Raw genomic sequence first — 24438 nt, forward strand, 5'->3', positions numbered from 1 at the left:
AGGGAGACGGAGGGCGAGGGAGACGGAGGGCGAGGGAGACGGAGGGAGAGGGAGACGGAGGAAGAGGGAGACGGAGGGAGAGGGGGAGGGGGAGGGAGAGGGAGAGGGAAAGGGAGGGAGAGGGAGGGAGAGGGAGGGAGAGGGAGGGAGAGGGAGGGAGAGGGAGAGGGAGAGGGAGAGGGAGACGGAGGGAGACGGAGGGAGAGGGAGACGGAGGGAGAGGGAGACGGAGGGAGAGGGAGACGGAGGGAGAGGGAGACGGAGGGAGAGGGAGACGGAGGGAGAGGGAGACGGAGGGAGAGGGAGGGCGAGTGGGAGGGCGAGGGCGACGGAGGGAGAGGGCGACGGAGGGAGAGGGAGACGGAGGGAGAGGGAGAGGGAGAGGGAGAGGGAGGGAGAGGGAGGGGGAGGGAGAGGGAGGGAGAGGGAGGGCGAGGGAGAGGGAGGGCGAGGGAGAGGGAGGGCGAGGGAGAGGGAGGGCGAGGGAGACGGAGGGCGAGGGAGACGGAGGGCGAGGGAGACGGAGGGCGAGGGAGACGGAGGGCGAGGGAGACGGAGGGCGAGGGAGACGGAGGGCGAGGGAGACGGAGGGCGAGGGAGACGGAGGGCGAGGGAGACGGAGGGCGAGGGAGACGGAGGGCGAGGGAGACGGAGGGCGAGGGAGACGGAGGGCGAGGGAGACGGAGGGCGAGGGAGACGGAGGGCGAGGGAGACGGAGGGCGAGGGAGACGGAGGGCGAGGGAGACGGAGGGCGAGGGAGACGGAGGGAGAGGGAGACGGAGGGAGAGGGAGACGGAGGGAGAGGGAGACGGAGGGAGAGGGAGACGGAGGGAGAGGGAGACGGAGGGAGAGGGAGACGGAGGGAGAGGGAGACGGAGGGAGAGGGAGACGGAGGGAGAGGGAGACGGAGGGAGAGGGAGACGGAGGGAGAGGGAGACGGAGGGAGAGGGAGACGGAGGAGGGAGAGGGAGACGGAGGAGGGAGAGGGAGGAGGGAGAGAGACGGAGGGGGGAGGGAGAGGGAGGGGGAGGGAGAGGGAGAGGGAGGGGGAGGGAGAGGGAGAGGGGGAGGGAGAGGGAGAGGGAGAGGGAGAGGGAGAGGGAGAGGGACAGGGAGAGGGAGAGGGAGAGGGACAGGGAGAGGGAGAGGGAGAGGGAGAGGAAGTGAGAGGGAGACGGAGGGAGACGGAGACGGAGACGGAGGGAGACGGAGACGGAGGCAGACGGAGACGGAGGCAGACGGAGACGGAGGCAGCCGGAGACGGAGGCAGACGGAGACGAAGGGGGAGACGGAGGGAGACGGTGACGGACAGACAAGACAGACAGACAGACAGACAGAGAGACGGAGACAGACAGACAGAGACGGAGACAGACAGACAGAGACGGAGACAGACAGACAGAGACGGAGACAGACAGACAGGGAGACGGAGACAGACAGACAGGGAGATGGAGACAGACAGACAGGGAGATGGAGACAGACAGACAGGGAGATGGAGACAGACAGGGAGACGGAGACAGACAGGGAGAGGGAGACAGACAGGGAGAGGGAGACAGACAGGGAGAGGGAGACAGACAGAGAGAGAGACGGAGACAGACAGAGAGAGAGACGGAGACAGACAGACAGAGAGACGGAGACAGACAGACAGACAGAGAGACGGAGACAGACAGACAGAGAGACGGAGACAGACAGAGACAGACAGAGAGAGAGACGGAGACAGACAGAGAGAGACGGAGACAGACAGACAGAGAGACGGAGACAGACAGACAGAGAGACGGAGACAGACAGAGAGACGGAGACTGACAGAGAGAGACGGAGACTGACAGACAGAGAGAGAGAGACAGACAGGGACAGAGAGAGGAGGGGGTCTGGGAGCCGGGTGGGTCTGGGAGCCGGGTTCAATGGAGAAATCCATTGACCTTGGGCGGGATTCTCCGATCGCCAGGTGGACACGGCCAGAGAATCCTGCCTGGAGAGCGAGAGCAAGAGAGAGAGAAATAGATTTAATCGATCCTATCTGTCAGTATACAAAGCCCAAGACATCATTATGGTTGGTGTTTGGACGACTGCTTTGCTTGGTGTTGATTAGTGACCTCGGCCGGGATTTCGCAGCTTCGCTGTGGCAGTTCGCGCAGTGGCAATGCAGCGAGCCAGCAAAAAGTCCATTGATTTCCGAGGGACCAGAAGATCCCGCTGGCGAGCGGCACAGGAAGATCCCAGCTCCAGACCTGGGCGTTCAGGGCACAATTTAAAAACGCAGCTGACACAAATCATGGAAGGATTGTGAGCCATGAGAATGGTGATAGACTTCACGAGAACATGGACAGGCTGGTGGAATGGGTGGAAACGTAATAATTGAAAGTGAAAGCAGGGAACGGTGAGTGGTACATTTAGTAGGAAGAGGAGGAGAAGTAATATCCATTCAGGATCGAGATTGGGGAGTGCAATTATTAATATAAAGGGAGTTTAGAAGAGATGGAGGTGGGGGTATTCAAATTATTGAAGGCGACAGAGCAGGTCGAGAAGGTAGTTGAAAAGACACACCGGATCAGAGTCCTTCTAAATAGAGAGGGAGAAAGTCAAGTGACAAGCTCTGCAGGAATGCATTTAATCATAGTTGGCAACCCGATTGCAAAGGGAGCCTGAAGGAAAAAAATTGTAAGGCTATGGCAAAAGGGAGGGGAGTGGGACTGTGTTACTCGTGCAGAAAGCTGGCACAGACACAATGGGCTGAATGGTGTCCTGCGCTGTAACCATTCTGTGAAGTTGTTGTGTTTATCTGCCATCTGCACAAACACTTCTCTTGTACTGGCAGCTCCTCAAACCAAACTAACAAACTCCACAAATCTTATGCAATTGAATTAAATCAGGAAATCTGAATGGGAGCAAAGTGGTTGTCTTCCCAGATTAGTAATCCAGAGAGCTGGACTAATGAACCACAAGTTCAATTCCCACTCCAGCAGATGGGGAATGGTCCAAATGCACCCGCTTCGAACATTAGCAACTTTCTATTACCTTCCCGAGGGCCATTCTTCGCCCCCAAAGCTTGGCAACTGGCTTTAGTCTAGGGAGGTGTGACAGACAAGCCCGGCCTGCCCTTACTTTCTGCCAGTGTAATGTACTTTCCAACAGGATCTTCAGATAGTGAGACAAAGCAGGGGTGTGTGGTTGTCTCCCTCCTCCTCAAGCAGGTGTAATGAGACAGTAAAGGTGCACATTCCACCATGAAACAAATCAACTCACCCAACCACATATTGGCTCGCCCGAGTCAAGCAGTCATGCGTTCAAACCCTACTCCAATTAAATGAAAGCAAAATCAAGGCCGACACTTCCAGTGCAAAACGGAGGCAGTGCCGCACTGTAGGTTGGGTGAGATGTTAAAACCTGCTCTCTCACTCGTACAAGATCGGACGGCATTGCTTCAAAGAGCTGTGGCATTTCCCCTGGTATCTTGGACAATATTTACCCCTCCCCCCAATCAACACCATTAAAAAATAACCATCTTCTTGTCATCGCATTGCTGTTTGTGGGACCTTGCTTGTTGGACACCAGTTAGCAGAGAATCATTCCAACTGAGTAACTCTGCCATGTCCTGAAAGACTGGTATCGGTGGCGTTGCCATGGCGAAGTCTGCCGTCGGAGACACAGTCGTCCTTTCAAGCAGACAAGACTTCAGTGTTGGGATAAATGGAGACACAGGATGTAAATATACCAAAAGCATTTTAAATATTTCAATGCAGGCTGCTTAGAAAAATGTGTGGTGCACCAGTTATGAAAAAAATGCTTCTATTGCATACACCCGTCTTTGAAGCTAGCAGAACAAGTCGACAAAACACACGGGATTGTGGGCTTTGTTTGTAGAGGCACACAGTACAAAAGCAAGGAAGTTATGTAAAATATTTATTTAATCACAGGTTAGGCCTCAGCTGGGATATTGGGCTGGCTTTTAGGCTGCAGGACCGGCTTAACCGTCAGGAGCCACCTCATCAAGTCTCCCAGTGGGAACAAAGTCTCCCCTGATAGTCAGGGGACATCGCCCGCCAGCAGTGGGTTATCAGTTCAGCTCATTAATGAGCCACCTGATACCCACTGTAATTTAATAGTGGCTCCGGGATTAAATGTAAGCCACATGCCTTTTGCACCCTCAAAAGGCCACCCTTTTCTGTCCAGCATCAGGTCAGGTAGGGAGGAGGAGGGTGAGGGGATGGCTGCTGAAAGACGCCTCCTACACCCCCACCCGCCTCTTGCCCTCGCCTCCGACACTCCCCGTCCCATCCTCATTCACTTCGGTCTGGGTCCCTCGACAATCCTGGATCTCAGGGTGCAGTACCGCCAGTCGCCACCACTCCCACTGGCGGCAATGGCGAGATGCCAGCCGAGATGAAAGTTACTGATGAGAATCCATTTCCTCCCCACAAGATTTTCTCCCCACCTTTACTTCGCTTCCTTTGCCAAATTTCTGAAACCTCCGGTTACCGACTGTCCTGCCAGTGAAAACAGTTTCTCCTTGTTTACTCCATCAGAACCTTGCACGATTTTGAACACCTCTTTTGACCTCCCCTTAACCTGCTCTGCTTTAAGACCAATCCCGGATTCTCTAGTTTGTCCACATTACTGCAGTCCTTCATCCCTGGCACTGTTACAGTAAATACAGCAAATATAAGTGGGTGGCAAGGTGGCACAGTGGCAAACACTGTTGTTCCACAGATCCAGGATTCCATGTTGATTCCCGGCTTGGGTCGCTGTCTGCGTGGAGTCTGTACGTTCTCCCAATGTGTGCGTGGGTTTCCTCCGGGTGTTCTAGTTTCCTCCCACAGCCCAAAGATGTGCAGGTTAAGTGGATTGGCCATGCTAAATTGCCCCCGAGTGTCCAGGGATGTGCAGGTTAGGTAGGGTTACGGGGATAGGGCAGGGGAATGGGCCTAGGTAGGGTGCTCTTTCAGAGAGTCAGTGCAGGCTTGATGGGCCGAATGGTCTCCCTCCTGCACTGTCAAGGTTCTACGATTCTATTTTAAATATAAGGATTTGAAGGTTGAGGCATTGCTGGACTACAAGCCAATGTCAGTCAGCAAACACAGGAGAGCTAACTATGTTTGCTGCAAATTGAGTGACGAGCAGCAGAGGTTGGGATGTGCTCAAGTTAACGGACGGCATCCATTGGGGTCGGTAATGGAGAAGGGGAACAGTTGCGTCTGAAGGTTCCGACGGAACGGATGACGGTTTTCAGCAGACGAGCGGAGACATGCAGGAGATTCCCATGGATATGAATCTGGAAGCCCAGCTCAGGGTCAAATAGGATGTCTCAGAGAAGACCCAGCAAGCCACTGAGTTCAAGGGCAATTAGAAATGCTGGCCCTGCCAGCGACACCCGTGTAAGAATAAAGGAAGAAAAAGACAATGGCTGGGGAGGGGAATGGAGTCGGGGGGCTAGTGAAGGAAGTTTGTGCCTGGGACTGAACAATCCAAACAAGCACTGGCATCAAAACCTTTGCTGCAACCCAGGAACCAAATTACACCACTGCATCAAAATAAAAGCAAAGTTGCCACAGTCCCAGATGACCACAGGCTGCTTTTCCCTTTGAGGGGGAGAGCTGATTGGTGGTGATTTAACCGGGCGATCGCCACCCCTCAAGCGAGGGTCAACTATATTACACCAACTCTGGATATATACCTGCAGGATACACTGCCAATCCGGTTCCAACTAACGTTTATTCACAAAAGTTTCTATTTGCAAAACGAACTAGTCAAATTTTGATGCAAATTCAAACAGTCAGAGTCTAATTTTCCTATGCAGTCTGAGTTTAGGTTAAGTTTGCGGAGTTGAATCGATACATTTTACCCAAGCAAGAGTTAACATTGCTACTCCTTGATCAATGCCCAAGAACTAATGCTTACAAGTAATTTGGTGAATTGAGTAACTACTTTCCCACCGGAAACACCCAGTTAATCACACATGTTATGGGACACTTGCCGTTCGGGTAGATCGCACCCCTGGTCACTATTGCAGTGTAGGAAACACACGGCAAGATCTAACAAACAGCGATGATCGGATAATTGGTTTTCCTGATAATGGTTCAGTGATGACTATTAGTCAGGACATTAGGGAGAAGCTCACTGCTTTCGTAGAATTTACAGTGCAGAAGGAGGCCATTCGGCCCATCGAGTCTGCACCGGCTCTTGGAAAGAGCACCCTACCCAAGGTCAACACCAGCACCCTATCCCCATAACCCAGCAACCCCACCCAACACTAAGGGCAATTTATCATGGCCAATCCACCTAACCCGCACATCTTTGGACTGTGGGAGGAAACCGGAGCACCCGGAGGAAACCCACGCACACACGGGGAGGATGTGCAGACTCCGCACAGACAGTGACCCAAGCTGGAATCAAACCTGGGGCCCTGGAGCTGTGAAGCAATTGTGCTATCCACAAGGCTATCGTGCAGTTTCTGGATGGTGTGATAGGACCATTTCACCCACCCAAGAGGCTAGATAGAGCCCTGTTTTTTTTTTTATAAAAGATATTTTATTCCAAACATACACAATATCAACAAAATACAAACAAAACGCACAGTCCAATAAAATGTGTACAATTCCCCCCCCCCCCCGATGAACAATTCCTCAAATAAAGTCATGAATGGCACTTCAAAACCTTCTTCTGACCCTTCAGAGCGAACTTAATATTCTCTAGACAGGGAAAGTCGTGCAAGTCCCCTTGCCAGGCCTCCACCCCCCGGTGGCGTATCCAACCTCCGCTGCGGCTCCTCCGAAACCCCAAAGGTCCCCACCATCGGGTCTGGCCTGACCTCAGCCCCCACCATCCCGGATAACCTCCCAAACACCTACCAACTTCTCGCAGCCTCAGAACATGAGTGTTCACACCCATCGGTCACCCCCTGGAAGAACCCACTCATCTGCATGCTGTGTGTCTCTTTGAACTATGCATCGGCCACACCACAGTCCTCAACTCATCTCCCTCCCCAACTCCTCCTCCCACTTACGCTTTATTCCTACCACCTGTGCCTTGCCCTGCTCTCCCATTCACCCATATATATCCCCAATCCTACCCTCCCCAAATCATCAGGTGTCAGCAGTTGATCCAACAACGTGTACTCCGGTAACTGGGGGGGGGGGGGGGGGAGAAGAGTCAGCAATTCCTTTTGCACAAAGTTCCGCACCTGCATGTACCTAAACTTACTGCCCCTCGGCAGCTCAAACCTCTCCCGCAGCTCATCCAATCCAGCAAACCTCCCCTTCGAGAAGATATTCCGAACCCGCTCCCGCCACCTCCCATCCATCTTCCCCAGCTTAAATCTCTGGTTCCCATACAGTGGCGTCAACACCAACATTTTATCCAACTTAAAGTGCCTGCTCAACTGGTTCCATATCCCTTTTTTTTTTAAATTTAGAGTACCCAATTATTTATCTTTCCAATTAGGGGGCAATTTGGTGTGGCCAATCCACCTACCCTGCACATATTTGGGCTGTGGGGGTGAAACCCACGCAGACACGGGGAGAATGTGCAAACTCCACACGGACAGTGACCCAGAGCCGGGATTCGAACCCGAATCCTCAGCGCCGTAGGCAGTTGTGCTAATCACTGCACCACCGTGCTGCCCCTGACTGGTTCCATATCCTAATAGACTCCATGTATTGGGCCCCGGTTTTTAATGTCATGTCTGAAAGATAGCAACCCGCCCCCCGACAAGGCAGCACTCTCTCAACACAGACACAGGGAGAGTCAGCTTAGAACTTCAGTGCTCAAGCTTCTGATGCGGGACGGCTACCTACCAAGCCACGCTGTGTGTTTGTTAGAAAACTGCAACAGGGACTTCCGGGTGCGGCGATGACCAGCTAAGTCGCATGTTTCGGCAGCTCCCGGTGGAAAGGACGTTTGGGCTCTTGATAGGAGCCCCAACGGCAATTTTAACGGCTAAAAACACTGTGCGGTAAACCAGAAGGGAATCCCCCCTGGACACGGATGGAAAAAGGAGAGGAAAGTGGCCGGATTGCAGTGGATCCTCTAGAGCAGCGGCAAGGAAGGCAAGCACAAAGCAAGATGGCGTCGGAAGGAGGGAGTTTAATATGGGGCCCTGACCAACAAGAGTTCCTGCGGCGTTGCGTGGAAGAACTTAAAAAGGAGATGAAGAAGGAGCTGTTGGCCCTGATATTACAGGCGATTGAAGGGCTAAAGGAGGAGCAATCGGACGGACTCTTAGGGATGTTATTGTATATGTATAGGCACTTGTTTTAGGTAATGTATATTGGACTGTTGGATTGTATCTTTGGAGAGTATTTATTTTTGACAAGGCAGTTGCCATTTAGTTTGGTTTTTGTTTATATATTATTTATTTGTTTAAAACTGGCCACTGTTATTTATATTGCTTTGTTGTTGTTTAAAAGAAACACTACGTACTGTTTTGTTTGGCCAAAAAATCTTGAATAAAATATATATTTTTTTTAAAAAAGAAAACTGCAACAGCATCCCCCCCCCCCCCCCACCCCAAACTCATGCCAGCTAACTCCAAACTGAAGAAAAGACCACCAGAGCTCGCAAGATTTTCAAAACCAACAGGGCCGAGGTGAGAAACGGCATAATCGCGGGGGCCAAATGCTGAGCAGGAAAAGTGTTAAGGCCGTGACCTTGCAACTTTCTTTCTGATCCAGAGGTTTAACATACAAGGAGTTGAGTTAACATTGACTTTTCACAAGCTTTTCTGCCATCCCAGCACGACCGACTCTGGCAGCCACCGAGTTCTTTCCCGAGGTTTTTCCCAAGAGTAAAGTTTCAAGGAGGGGCAGCATACATTAATTACGGAATCGGCAATTTTGTTAAACACTGGATCTTTCCTCTGTTGATCAGTGCCTCGCTCAAGACGGTGAGGTTCATAGGGTTTGATTCGCTGTTTGTGTTAAATTAACTGCTCTCTGTCTCCGCTGATTAAAGGCTGCAACACTATGATTAAACTTCTGGGCCAAGAAGGAAAACAAATAAAAAAACCTGCCAGGAGCTCTAGGATTTAGTTTGAACTCTCTTGATTCACTGCCACAATTAAGTCATCAAATTACACAATGCAGAAGGCCATTCGGCCCATCGTGCCTGTACAGAAACTTTGAAGGAGTTATCCAATTAGCCATGATGTGGAAATGCCGGCGTTGGACTGGGGTGAGCACAGTGAGCACTGGGGTGATTCACCTAAAGGAGGAGCGATGCTCCAAAAGCTAGTGTTTGAAACAAACCTGTTGGACTTTAACCTGGTGTTGTGAGACTTCTTATTATCCAATTAGCACCCCTCCCTTGTACTTTATCCGTTGCCCTGCCATTATTTTCTTTTCCAAGTGTACATATACATCTTAAAACCTATCTTTCACCTTTCCTATGAGGCTTGGTCATCTCCGATCTTCTGAAGTACTTTAGGACATTTTAAAGGTGCTAAATGAATGGAAGTCCTTCTCCTCGGTTCGCGCACAGCGATAAATTTTCAATGGACACATCTGGAGAGTTGACAACCCTCTGCTTGGGGTAGAGCATTCCACCAATGACCCTCCTGAGAGAAGAAATTCCTCCTCGTCTCGGTCTTAAATGGGAGTTCCTTATTCTGCGACTGGGCTCCCTGGTTCTGGCTTTCCCCCACCCTGGCACGACTTCCTCACAGTCTTAGATACTTCAATAAGAGAGTTGTCAACTCCCCAGAACTGCCCAAAAGTCTCTGGCTGTGACAAGGCCAAGGAGAAAAAAAGAAACGCTTTATTCACTTGGGGCTCTTTCATTTGTCAAATAAAAAATGTTGAAGATGGAGGAAACGTTTCTTTGATTGAGAGTCAATCATCCAAAAGCAGCCACTTGCATTTACAAAGCAGTTTTAACATCGATAAACATTCAAAATAATTTGGCACTAGGCCAAGAAAGGGAACATTAGGACAGGTGATGTAAAGTTTGCACAAAGAGGTAGGTTTTTAAGGAGCATCTCAAAGGCGAAACAGGAAGTAGAGAGGCTTTAGGGAAGGAATTCCAGAGTGTTTTTGGATTGGCATGGGGAGGCAGCATGATTTTCACAGTGACTTCATTGCAGTGTTATTAACGTAATCCTACTTGTGACATTAAGGTTATTGTTATGAGGATGAACAATGTGGGCAGCCAATAGCGCAGGCAGGCAGGTCACATAATGAAACCGCCAAGCGGGGAAACCCAAGGCACTGATTAAATAAAATTGGGATAAATTACTCTCTCATCACTGTGGAATTAAAAGCGCCAGCGTGTTGTGGTTAAACAAAAGGTCAATTTAGCCAGAACATTTGGTGGTCAGATCACAGAACCTTCTGGAATCTTCTGACACTCTCCAGTGAAAACTTACACCACATCCAGTATTCTAAAGGCAGCCAGCTTGCACAGAATGGAACGAGGGAACAGGGAGACAGTCAAAACGGACTGTTCGTTTGTGTCTGAAGCTTCTCGACCGCATCAGTCCGCACCCTCAGGCAAAGGGTAGCCAAGGCACAGTGCACTCAATTCATGTTTCAAACATTAGTTAGCACTCAATAGGTGGGCAGAGAGCATGGAACACTCAACTGATAGCACACAAAGCAGCGAGGCCTGGGGGATCTCCCGTGTATAACAGCAGATGCTACCAGGAAATTCCTTTTTTCTTCTGCCTCGCGCCCATCCCCCAGCCAGCCGCAGTGCCATCTGCTGCCACCCTGCTGTGCTTCAACTGGCCAGGGACGTAAACACTCAATTAAAAACATGGGGGCTGATCTCCGGGGCTGGGCTAGTGATGGGGTGGGGCTAGTGACCGGACTGGGCTGTGGAATGTTTTGCGCTGTTTGTGGAGGTATTTTTGCCCCCCCCCCCCATCCCCATCCTTCCATTTCATTGATCCGCAGGCCACCAGCAATTGGCCCATCCAGCCAACAGGATGCCCTGTGAAGGGGCACAAGATTCTCATTAAAAAAGAGGAAAGCACCAATATGTCAGCACTCTGGGACAGTTTAGGGAGTGGGATGGGGTGGCAAATGGGAACACACTCAATTCCACATTCGACTAGTCCACCTGCCGTTTGATCGGGTGGAGTGGAGTTATTTGATAGTGGGAGTGGAGTTATTTGATAGCGGTACTGAAGAAATTTGGGACTGGGCCGAAGTTTGTGGCGTGGATGCAGCTGGTTTATAAGGAGCCCAGGGCGAGCATGCGCACAAAGAGTATGAACTCAGAGCATTTTGCATTACATCGGATAAGAGGCAGGGATGACCCATGTCCCATCTTCTGTTTGCATTGGCTATGGAGCCCTTGGCTTTTGCACTGAGGAGCTTGGTGTTGTGGAAGGGGATAATGGCCGGGGTGGGGGGGGGGTTCTTATATGTAGATGATTTGTTGCTGTTTATTGCAGAGCCAAGCACGGTGGCGAGTATAACAGGGTTGCTTTAGAGATTTGGGACGTTTTCAGGGTACAAACTGAATTTAGGGTAAGGTGAGTATTTTGTGGTTTCCCCTCCGGGAGTGGGAACAGGGCTAGGGGGGCTGCCATTCCGCCTGGCGGCATCTCATTTTAGGTATTTGAGGGTGCTGGTCGCTGGAATTGGGTAGGGCTTCGCAAGTTGAACTTCACTAACTTGGTGAGGGTGAAGGCTAATTTGCTGACTGGGACAATCTCCCTCCTGTCTTTGGCGAGCAAAGTGCAGGCAGTCAAGAGGAATGGCTTGTTGCGATTCCGGTGTTTATTTCAATGTCTGCCGATCTTACCGTCCAAGGCATTTTTCAGGAGGTGGACAGGTTGATCTCCTTGGTTGTTTGGGTGAGGAAGGTGGGCAGGATTATGAGGGGGATACTGCCGAGGAGACGTCAGGCCAGGGGCGGGGATTTAGGCCTCCCAAATTTGCTGCATTATTTTTGGGCAGCGAATGCAGAGAAGGTACGTGGTTGGAGCAGGGAGGGGGCTGCTCAGTGGGCGAGGATGGAGGCAGGCACTTGTAGGGAGTCGGGGATGTGGGTGCTGGCAATGGCCCTCTTCCATTGGCCCCAGGGAAGTATTCGGTGAGCCCGGTGGTGGTAGCCTCATTGAAGATTTGGAGACAGTTTAGACAACAGGCTGGGGGCCAGGTCCAGGGGGGGCGGGGGGGGGCGGATTTTGGAAGAGGACGGGGTGTCCTGGGGCGGGGGAGGGGGGGGGGTTTAAAGGCGAAATGGGAGGAAGAGTTGGGGGTCGTGCTGGGAGGTCTGTGGTGTGAGGTGTTGCAGAGGGTGAATGGCTAGAGTTAGTGGGCGAGGCTGGGGATGATACAGCTGAAGGCCGTGTACAGGGAGCACCTCACAAAGTCTAGGATGAGCCAACTGTTGGAGGGGGTGGAGAATGTCGGTGAGCGGTGTGGGAGGGGCCCTGCGAACCATGTGCATATGTTTTGGTCCTGCCCAAAGCTGGAAAGGTTTTGGAGGGCGGCATTCCGTACAATCTCGGGGGTCTTGCATGTGGATGGGGAGCCCGGTCCCCTAGAAGTCGTATTTGGGGTGTCAGACCGGCCAGACCTGCAGGCGGGTGCGGGGCAGATGTCTCAGCCTTCGCCTCGCTGATTGCTCGTGGGCAGGTCATGTTGGGGTGGAAGTCGGCTTCTCCACCCTGTGCCCTGGCGTGGCAGAGGGACCTGCTGGAGTTTCTGACCCTGGAGAAGGTGACCTTCACGTTGAGGAGGGAGAGTGTTGAGTTCTACAATTGTTGGGGTTTGTTGATCATGCGTTTTTGGGAGTTGTTTACCGTTGACTGTTGAGGGAGGGGGGGCTAGGGGGGGTTTTGTGGGGTTGTTTTGTATTGTAAAATTGTTGAAAAGTTGCTGAATAAAAATACTTTAAAAAGAACCAGATGAGAAAGAAAACAATGAGTTGACAATTAGTTCAATGACCTTCCACCAGAGTTCTAATGAAAGGTCATATGGACCCTGTTGTTTTACTCTCTGCAGATGCTGCCTGACTTGCTAACTATTTCTGTCACTGTCATTTGACATTTTTATATTTTACATTTCTTATTTCTCGCATCTGCAGTTATTTTCTTTTGTAAAGATATATTGGACAGGTGATTAAAAGTTTGGTTAAAGAGGCAGGTTTTAACAAACGTCTTCAAAGAGGAGAGAGGTAGAGAGGGTTTTTTTTTTTTATTCGTTCATGGGACGGGGGCATCGCAGGCTGGGCCAGTATTTATTGCACATCTCTAATTGTCTTTGAGGGGGCAGTTAAGAGTCAACCACATGGCTGTGGGTCTGGAGTCACATTTAGGCCAGGCCAGGAAAGGACGGCGACGGGATATTTCCTTTGCTAAAGGACATTAGTGAACTAGATGGGTTTTACTACAATCAACAATGGTTCCATGGCCATCATTAGACTTTTAATTCTGGATTTTTATTGAATTCAAATTTCACCATCTACAGCGGTGGGATTTGAACCTGGGTCCACAGAGCATTACTCTGGCTCTCTGGTTTACTAGTCCAGTGACAATACCACTGGAGGGAATTCAAAACTGGGACCCACGCAGCTCAGGGTGGGGCAAAGAAAATCGATGATGCACAAGAGGCCAGGATTGGAGAAGGAGCTGGACTGTAGCACTGAGCTGGACTGTAGCACTTCCCTGCTGTTACCAAACTCCTAAATGACCCTCTTATGGACTGACCTCATTAACACTACACCCTGTATGCTTCATCCGATGCTGGTGCTTATGTAGTTACATTGTATACCTTGTGTTGCCCTATTATGTATTTTCTTTTCTTCCCTTTTCTTCCCATGTACTTAATGATCTGTTGAGCTCCTCGCAGAAAAATACTTTTCACTGTTCCTCGGTACACATGACAATAAACAAATCCAATCCAGCAGGTTACATGAAGTGTGTAAGGAACTTTATTAAGGAAAACTTCAGAGATACATGTATATAGATCCCAAAGAGCCCACACAATCTGGTGAAGTTACTCAGTAATCTCGGAGGCCACATTTCTGACGTAAATTGTCTTTATGCAGATAGGTGGGGAGTGTCTGTTTTCCTCTGTGAATAACACGTTGCTAATGAAATCCAACAATTTGTTCCGCAGTATTGTACATCAAGTCACTAATACATCACAAATTACGTCAGTAAAACACAAATCTGATTCCAGTTGTCCACCAGCCACAGGGGGGGGCGGGGGGTCACAGGATGGGTAGGCAGGGCGAGGTGTGGGAATGGGCGTGGGCAGCAGGCAGGGCGTGGGCAGCAGGCAGGGCGTGGGCAGCAGGCAGGGCGTGGGCAGCAGGCAGGGCGTGGACAGCAGGCAGGGCGTGGACAGCAGGCAGGGCGTGGACAGCAGGCAGGGCGTGGACAGCAGGCAGGGCGTGGACAGCAGGCAGGGCGTGGACAGCAGGCAGGGCAAGGTGCGGGAATGGGCATGGACAGCAGGCAGGGCAAGGTGCGGGAATGGGCATGAACAGCAGGCATGGCAAGGTGCGGGACAGGGCATGGACAGCAGGCATGGCGAGGTGCAGGAACGGGCATGGACAGCAGGCAGGGCGAGGTGCGGGACAGGGCATGGACAGCAGCAGGCAGGGCGAGGTGCGGGACAGGGCATGGACAGCAGAGTTGGGGTTAAGTTTTTTTTTTAAATTTTGAGTATCCAATTTATTTTTTCCAATTAAGGGGCAATTTAGCGTGGCCAATCCACCTAGCCTGCACATCTTTTGGGTTGAGGGGGAGAAACCCACGCAAACATGGGGAGAATGTGCAAACTCCACACGGACAGTGACCCAGAGCCGGTATCGAACCTGTGATCACAGCGGCGTGAGGCAGCAGGGCTAACCCACTCGCCACTGTGCTGCCCTGAGTTGGGGTTAAGTTGATATTTGCACGTTGCGGAGGGTGGGAATTGGTCAAGAGAACAATCATGGAGTCTGGAAGGGGCAGATACACCAATGGGGAGTTTCGGCAGCTGGGCTGGGACAGAGGCGGAGAGGGACGACGTTGTGCAGGAACTTGGGCAGTATTTGCAATGGAGGCGGCATGGGTTTGGAAATGCTTTTGAAGTGTAGTCACTCGTGTAATGTCGCAACGGTGGTGGCCATTTAGTGCATTTGGAGATCCCAAATGTGCTCAAACCGCAGAGGGGGGCTTCAGACTCGGAGATAATGAAGCAATCACCGACCCTAGGAGGGACTTAAACCCCAAGCTATCAAAATTATGGAAAGTTAGGACAGTTTTTAGTCCACTTCTAGTTGGTGAATGCTTGTGCTGTAACATTATCATGCCTTACATCATACTATCTGTGACTGTTAAGATTCATACAAGGCTTCAAAGCACTGTAATTTACCTGTAAGGTGTACTAAAGAATGACATTTTTTTTTAAAACAACATCTCGGTGAATAGTTTATTGGAAATTGGACACCTCTGAGAATCAGGACATTTCTGTGGAGAGCCAGCAAAGCTAAAGGTCGCACTCATTAATTTACCGGCTCAATTAATTTAACACTTTCAGAACCATAGTGCTCACTTGCACCAGTTAACAAATATATGTCACTCGGGTAATAGTGTCGTTTTGGTCACCACCGTGAACATTTTATCCAGAAAGGTTCCTATCTCTGCCAAGATAATGAATGATGTTTGGGAAGAAGGTCCACAACAGTCCATCAGCATCCAGGGGTCACCATTGACCAGAAACTAAACTGGACTAGCCATATAAATACTGTGGCTACAAGAGCAGATCAGAGGCTAGGAATCCTGCAGCAAGTAACTCACCTCCTGACCCCCAAAGTCTGTCCACCACCTACAAAGCACAAGTCAGGAGTGCGACGGAATACTCTCCACTTGCCTGGATGAGTGCAGCTTCAACAATACTAATGACGCTCAACACCATCCAGGACAAAGCCCCGCTTGATTGCCACCCCATCCACCAAACATTCGCTCCCTCCATCCTGACACACAGTGGCAGCCGTGTGGACCATCTACACTTACCACAGTTTCTTCAGCACCACTTTCCACACCCATGGCTTCCACAATCCAGAAGAACAAGGGCAGCAGATTCTGGGGAACATCACCTGGAGGTTCCCCTCCAAGTCACTCACCACCCTGACAAGGAAATATGTCGCCGTTCCTTCACTGTCGCTGGGTCAAAATCCTGGAACACCCTCCCTATCAGCACTGTGGATGTACCTACACCTCAGGGACTGCAGCAGTTCAAGGCAGCAGCTCACCACCAGAGGGCATTTAGGGATGGGCAATCAACGCTGGCCTAACCAGCCACGCCCACATCCAATTAAGGAATACATTTTTGAAAGTTCAGCCCTCAAGTATTTCTCTCAAATAATAAACATTTTTGTGCACAAATAAGGAACTTATCCATATTAATGTAATTTACATACAAGGCTCAGCAAAAAGAACAGTCAAAAGTTCATCCTGAAAACAACAATTTGCATTCCCGTAGCACAAAGTGTTCCAAGGCACTTCACAGGAGGGTCTTCAGATAAAAAGGTCACAGAGTCACACAAGGAAATGTTAGAACAAGTGACCCAAGGGGTTGGTCAATGAGGTAGATTTTAGCAAGGGAATTCTGAGTTTAGGGCCCAGTCAGGTGAAAGTACAAGCACTATGGTAGGGATGAAAGAAATCTGGGATGATCAACAGGCTGGAATTGGAAGAATGAAAACACCTCAGCGAGCTTCGGATTAGAGTAGGTTTCAGAGATAGAGAGGGGCGAAGCGATGGAGGGATTTGAACATTAGGACGAGAATTTGGGACTGGGACTTAGTTGAGTAATGATATGGGCAGCAGAGATCAAGATTAAAAATGAATTACTGCTATGGGGAAGTGCATCCTTTAATTGTCAAAATGATGATAATAATAATCTTTATTGTCACAAGTAGGCTTACATTAACACTGTAATGAAGTTACTGTGAAAAGCCCCGAGTCGCAACATTCCGGCGCCTGTTCGGGCACACAGAGGGAGAATTCAGAATGTACAATTCACCTAACAGCACGTCTTTCAGGACCTTTGGGAGGAAACCGGAGCACCCGGAGGAAACCCACGCAGACATGGGGAGAACGTGCAAACTCCGCACAGACAGTGACCTAAGCTGGGAATGGAACCTGGGACCCTGGAGCTGTGAAGCAACAGTGTTAACCACAGTGCTACCATACCGTGCGCACACACTCGCAAGCATACACACTCGCAAGTATGCACACTCAAGTACACACACACACACCACACACAGGTGTACAGACACACACACTCAGATGTACAGACACACACTCACACATACTCACATGTGTACAGCCACACACACATACTCACAGGTGTACACACACACACACACAAACACTCACAGGTGTACAGACACACACAAACACTCACAGGTGTACAGACACACACACACAGGTGTACAGACACACAAGCACACACACAGGTGTACAGACACACACAAACACACACACAGGTGTACAGACACACACAAACACACACACAGGTGTACAGACACACAAACACACACACAAGTGTACAGGCACACACAAACACAGTGTACAGACACACACACATACAGGTGTACAGACACACACGCACATACTCGCAGGTGTACACACACACACACAGGTGTACAGACACACACACATACTCACAGGTGTACACACACACTCACAGGTGTACAGACACACACAAACACACACACAGATGTACAGACACGTACAGACACACACAGATGTACAGACACGTACAGACACACACACAGATGTCAGACACACACACATACTCGGTGTACACACACACACACACACATTCTCACAGGTGTACAGACACACACACACACATACACAGGTGTACAGACACACATATACTCACAGGTGTACAAACACACATACTCACAGGTGTACAGACACACACACGTACTCACAGGTGTACAGACACACACACGTACTCACAGGTGTACAGACACACATACTCACAGGTGTACAGACACACACACGTACTCACAGGTGTACAGACACACACACATACTCACAGGTGTACAGACACACACGTACTCACAGGTGTACAGACACACACACGTACTCACAGGTGTACAGACACACACGTACTCACAGGTGTACAGACACACATACTCACAGGTGTACAGACACACACACGTACTCACAGGTGTACAGACACACACACATACTCACAGGTGTACAGACACACACGTACTCACAGGTGTACAGACACACACACGTACTCACAGGTGTACAGACACACACGTACTCACAGGTGTACAGACACACACACGTACTCACAGGTGTACAGACACACACACGTACTCACAGGTGTACAGACACACACACATACTCACAGGTGTACAGACACACACACATACTCACAGGTGTACAGACACACACACACATATACTCACAGGTGTACAGACACTGACACACACATACTCACTGGTGTACAGACACACATACTCACTGGTGTACAGACACACATACTCACTGGTGTACAGACACACATTCTCACTGGCGTACAGACACGTACTCACTGGCGTACAGACACGTACTCACTGGCGTACAGACACGTACTCACTGGCGTACAGACACGTACTCACTGGCGTACAGACACGTACTCACTGGCGTACAGACACGTACTCACTGGCGTACAGACACGTACTCACTGGCGTACAGACACGTACTCACTGGCGTACAGACACGTACTCACTGGCGTACAGACACGTACTCACTGGCGTACAGACACGTACTCACTGGCGTACAGACACGTACTCACTGGCGTACAGACACGTACTCACTGGCGTACAGACACGTACTCACTGGCGTACAGACACGTACTCACTGGCGTACAGACACGTACTCACTGGCGTACAGACACGTACTCACTGGCGTACAGACACGTACTCACTGGCGTACAGACACGTACTCACTGGCGTACAGACACGTACTCACTGTACACAGGTGTACAGACACACATATACTCACAGGTGTACAGACACACACATACTCACAGGTGTACAGACACACACATACTCACAGGTGTACAGACACACACATACTCACAGGTGTACAGACACACACATACTCACAGGTGTACAGACACACACATACTCACAGGTGTACAGACACACATACTCACAGGTGTACAGACACACACATACTCACAGGTGTACAGACACACACATACTCACAGGTGTACAGACACACACATACTCACAGGTGTACAGACACACACATACTCACAGGTGTACAGACACACACATACTCACAGGTGTACAGACACACATACTCACAGGTGTACAGACACACACATACTCACAGGTGTACAGACACACACATACTCACAGGTGTACAGACACACACATACTCACAGGTGTACAGACACACACATACTCACAGGTGTACAGACACACACATACTCACAGGTGTACAGACACACATACTCACAGGTGTACAGACACACACATACTCACAGGTGTACAGACACACACATACTCACAGGTGTACAGACACACACATACTCACAGGTGTACAGACACACACATACTCACAGGTGTACAGACACACACATACTCACAGGTGTACAGACACACATACTCACAGGTGTACAGACACACACATACTCACAGGTGTACAGACACACACATACTCACAGGTGTACAGACACACACATACTCACAGGTGTACAGACACACACATACTCACAGGTATACAGACACACACACAACACACTCATACACACGGGTATGCGTACACATACACACACTCGCACACACAGTAAGGACAGAAAAACTACAAAGCAAAACTCTTATCTGAAAGAGAAACAGAAGTTTGCAAATTCTCCCTTTCTGCTTTATGATGCTAAATGGTTTGGGAAGTTAAGCAAGAGCAAAATCCCCCTCAGAAAAAAATTAGCCCCAGCACAAAATTAAATTACTTCACCAAAGCAGAGAGTTTTATAAAGAAATTAAAACAACAATTGGTACATGAGCCTTTATGACACACGGATTGGAGAAGACTGGAGAAGTTTTATTGCAATCGTAAAGGTATAGGGCCTTGGTAAAACTACACCTGGAAAAGGGTGTAACAGTTTTAGTTTCCTTATCTCAGGAAGGATATATTTTATGTAAAGGGCGTGTAATAAAGGTTCATTGTACTGATTCCTGGAATTTGAAAATCATCCTATGAACAGGCAAGGCCAATATTCTATGGGGATCTGAAGAATCAGAAGCGAGCTCATTGAAACATCGAACATTCTGAAACATCGAACATTCTGAAGAGTGTTAACAGAATAGATGCTGGGGATTATTTCCCTGGCTGGGGAACACTAGAACAAGGAGTCACAATCTCAGAATAAGGAGTTGACCAGTTAGGACTGAGATGAGGAGAAATGTCTTCACTCAAAGAGTTGTGAATCTTTGGAATTCTTTACCCCAGAGAGCTGTTCAAGACAGAGATGAATAGGTTTTTGGACATGAAGAGAATCAAGGAATATAATGGGGAGGTGGCAGTGTCGTGGGATTTTCACTAGTAATAACCCAGACATCTAGGGTAATGCTCTGGGGACAGGGGTTCGAATCCCACCACGGCAGATGGTGAAATCGGAATTGCATAAAAATCGGGAATTAAAAATTCTAATGATGACTATGAAAACATTGTCCATCGTTGTAAATTCCTGGTAGGGGTTGGTTTAGCACAGTGGGCTAAACAGCTGACTTGTAATGCAGAATAATGGCAGCAGCGCGGGTTCAATTCCCGTACCGGCCTCCACGAACAGGCGCCGGAATGTGGCGACTCGGAGCTTTTCACAGTAACTGCATTGAAGCCTACCTGTGACAATAAGTGATAATTATTATAAAACCGCTCTGGTTCACGGATGTCCTTCAGGGAAGGAAATCTGCCACCCTTACCTGGCCTGCCCTACATGTGACTCCAGACCCACTGCAATGTGGTTGACTCTTACTGCCCTCTGAAATGGCCCAGCAAGCCACCCAGTTTAAGGGCAATTAGAGATGGGCAATAAATGCTGGCACAGCCAGCGACACCCACATCCCACAAATTGATTTATAAAAATGAAAGTGCAGGAAGGTGGAGTTGAGGAAAATCGTCCATGATTTTGTTAAATGGTGGCGTAGGATCGAAGAGCTAGAAGGCCTCCTGCTCTTATTTCTTTCGCATCATAAGCAAAACATCTCAGATGATGGCTCAGGGAATGGACTCAATATTACTTTTCAAACTTTCTCCACAGTTCTGTTTTCTCAGCGTCAATTTATTTTCTTTCCCTAAGGGGTGGCACAGTGGTCATCACTGCTGACTCACAGCGCCAGGGTCCCAGGTTCGGTTCCCGACTTGGGTCACTGTCTGTGTGGAGTCTGCACGTTCTCCCCGTGTCTGCGTGGGTTTCCTCCGGGTGCTCCGGTTTCCTCCCAGTGCTAAATCGTCCTTGAGTGTCCAAAAATGATAGCTGGGGTTACTGGGTTACGGAGATAGGGTGGAGTTTTGGGCTTAAGTAGAGTGCTCTTTCCAGGGGCCGATGCAGACTCGATGGGCCGAATGGCCTCCTTCTGCACTGTAAATTCTATGATTCTATGAATGGGGTGCTCTTTCAGAGGGTCGGTGCAGACTTGATAGGTCAAATGGTCTCCTTCTGCACTGTAGGGATTCTATGGACAGAGATTTCAGGAATTCTGCCCTTTACAATTTGTGTTGTGTTTGGAGAGTCTGGGGAGAGTATTCGCTACTGGGAGAGCTATTTGTTCCTGGTGGCAATCGTTTTTGAATGATGAAATTTGAAGGGGGGGGGGGGGTGGAGATTAAGATGCATTCAAATTTACTTATTAATCCAGTTTCTATCATCATTCTCCCATCCAATTAGAAACAGTTTTGACAACCAGCTACCTCCTACACCACCGCTGGGTTCTGGTGAACAACGCTGGAGATACAATGACTGTCGATTGCAAACCCGGACTCCTTGAATTTAATTTGAAGTCTCGGGTGTCTTTAAAGAGAGATTCGCTGAGGGAAATGTTGACCAGCCTATGAAATTGTTGGTTACCTGAACACTGCCAAACTCGGGGCAGCACGGTGGCGCAGTGGGTTAGCCCTGCTGCCTCACGGCGCTGAGGCCCCAGGTTCGATCCCGGCTCTGGGTCACTGTCCGTGTGGAGTTTGCACATTCTCCCCGTGTTTGCGTGGGTTTCGCCCCCACAACCCAAAGATGTGCAGGCTAGGTGGATTGGCCACGTTAAATTGCCCTTAATTGGAAAAAATTAATTGGGTACACTAAATTTATATTTAAAAAAAACACTGCCAAACTCTCCGCTCGAGTTGGGCAGCCAAGGGGAGGCAGAACCAGCCATCGCCTGTAGAAATGGTTTTGAAAGTTCCAGATGACATTCAGAGGTCATTTTCAAATTGGCAGGCAGTGACTAGTGGAGTACCGCCGGGATCGGTACTCAGACCCCAGCTATTCACAATATATATTAATGATTGAGATAAGGGAACAAAATGTTATCTCCAAATTTGCAGATGACACCAAGTTGGGTGGGAGGGTGAGCTGTGAGGAGGATGCAGAGATCCTTCAAGATGATTTGGACAAGTTGAGTGGGTGGGCAAATGAATTGAAGATGAAGTATAATTTGGATAAATGCGAGGTTACCCATTTTGGTAGCAAAAATGAGGCGGCAGACTATTATCTGAATGGCCATAAATTAGGAGAAGGGAATGTGCAACGAGACCAGGCTGTCCTGGTACACCCGTCACTGAAGGTAAGCATGCAGGTGCAGCAAGAGGTAGAGAAGGCAAAGGGTGTGTTGGGCTTCATTGCGAGAGCATTAGAGTACAGGAGCAGGGATGTCTTGCTGCAATTATACAGGGCTTTGGTGAGCCACAGCTGGAGTATTGTGTGCAGTTTTGCCTCCTTATCTGAGGAAGGATGTTCTTGTTGTAGAGGGAGTGCAGCGAAGGTTTACCAGGCTGATTCCTGGGATGGAGGGACTGACGTATGAGGAGAGATTGAGTCGGTTAGGATTGTATTCGCTGGAGTTCAGAAGAATGGGGGGGAGGGGGGGGGGGGGTGGTCATAGAGACCTATAAAATTCTAACAGCGCTGGACAGGGTAGATGCAGGAAGGGAGGGAAAGCAGGTTAGGCAGATGGATTGGATGATCAGCCATGATCATAATGAATGGCGGAGCAAGCTCAAAGGGCCGAATGGCCTCCTCCTGCTCCAATGTGTCATGGGCCAAACTGCCTGGTGACCATCAGCAAAACCATACTTTGTTAGCATGGTGTTACGTAGTGTTGGTTTAAAATATAACTATTGCTGTAGAGCATTGATGTGAATGCACTGCAAACATGTGGTGGTGTCTTTGACTCAATGTCACTCCTTTACTGATGTATAGAGGTGAAATGAAGCTGTCTCGGAAGGTGACGGAGAGTCTATAGTTAGAGACTTACTCCAGGCAGAGCCAAACCTTGGAACTCAAACACAAACTGCTTGTGCTGTTGCCAGTGTAGACCCAGTGGGTGAAATTCTCCATTTGGGAGTGTAAGGGCGGGATTCTCCAGCCACACCCGCCCGGTGACCGGAAATTTCCGCCGAATGGAACTTTACATGGTCCGCGTCCCGGCCGTGGCGATCTTGCGGCAGGCGGGGCGGAAGAATCCATTCCCAAGTGTCAACGCCGGGACTGAATTAGATGCAGTTTGCATTCCCGTTGGGGGAGCTATTTCTGGAACAATTCAGGACATGTTAATGGAGCAGAACTCTGCTGGAGTCAATTGCGAGCAATTCCTGTCCAGCATGCAATCTAACCACTGGGGCCAGAATTAGCGCCAAAGAGCCTGGCGGCCAGAGCTGTTTTTAAGCGCTCAGAGAAGACCTGCCCGCCAAGGTCAGGAGCCCGAGGTGGACCCACAGCTCCATGTAAATGAGGAGGGGAGGGATACCTTCTCCAGCGTGATCTACAGACTCAAGCCTGCCTTCTGAACACTGCCTGGGAGGTGGTGACAGAGGCAGTCAGCACTGCCAGTTTCACTGGGAGGGGACAGCTGGTGATCATGAGGGGTGGGGATCACTAGTGAGCCCTTTGCCCTGAAAAGGGCAGAAAACCAGGGGAGGCCGCAATCCGGGTGTCCTCTGATTGGGTTGATCTCTGCTGATCTCCTGCTTCCTCTGCACTGGGCAGCGCTTCCGAGGAGTGCCAACACCGGGTGGGCCCCTGAATGAGCTTGGCTCATGATGATACAGCTGGGGTACGAGGGTGTCCAGAGGGGCAGCATTGGTGGGATGACCAGAGGCCCTCTCAGCATTTAAAGGACACAGGCAGCCCTCAGCAGTGTGAGCAGCCAGGAGCCTGTAAGAAGCACCAAAGGAGTGCGTTTAAAAGACAGACTGCAGCAATGGTGGTCTGAGCCAGGCCACCCCGATCACGGGGGGACCTCAATTTTGGTTGGACGCCCGATTCTCCACCTGAC

At 49.9% G+C, this 24438-nt stretch overlaps 1 protein-coding gene across 3 annotated transcripts in view; it reads right to left on the reverse strand.

The window, feature by feature from the left end:
• The window catches only part of ccdc88c (coiled-coil domain containing 88C), a 312840-nt gene that overhangs the window by 203638 nt on the left and 84764 nt on the right, over positions 1–24438 (reverse strand). The window lies entirely within an intron of this gene.

This window comes from Scyliorhinus torazame, chromosome 2 (assembly GCF_047496885.1).
Source record: "Scyliorhinus torazame isolate Kashiwa2021f chromosome 2, sScyTor2.1, whole genome shotgun sequence".
NCBI classification, from domain to species: Eukaryota; Metazoa; Chordata; class Chondrichthyes; order Carcharhiniformes; family Scyliorhinidae; genus Scyliorhinus; species Scyliorhinus torazame.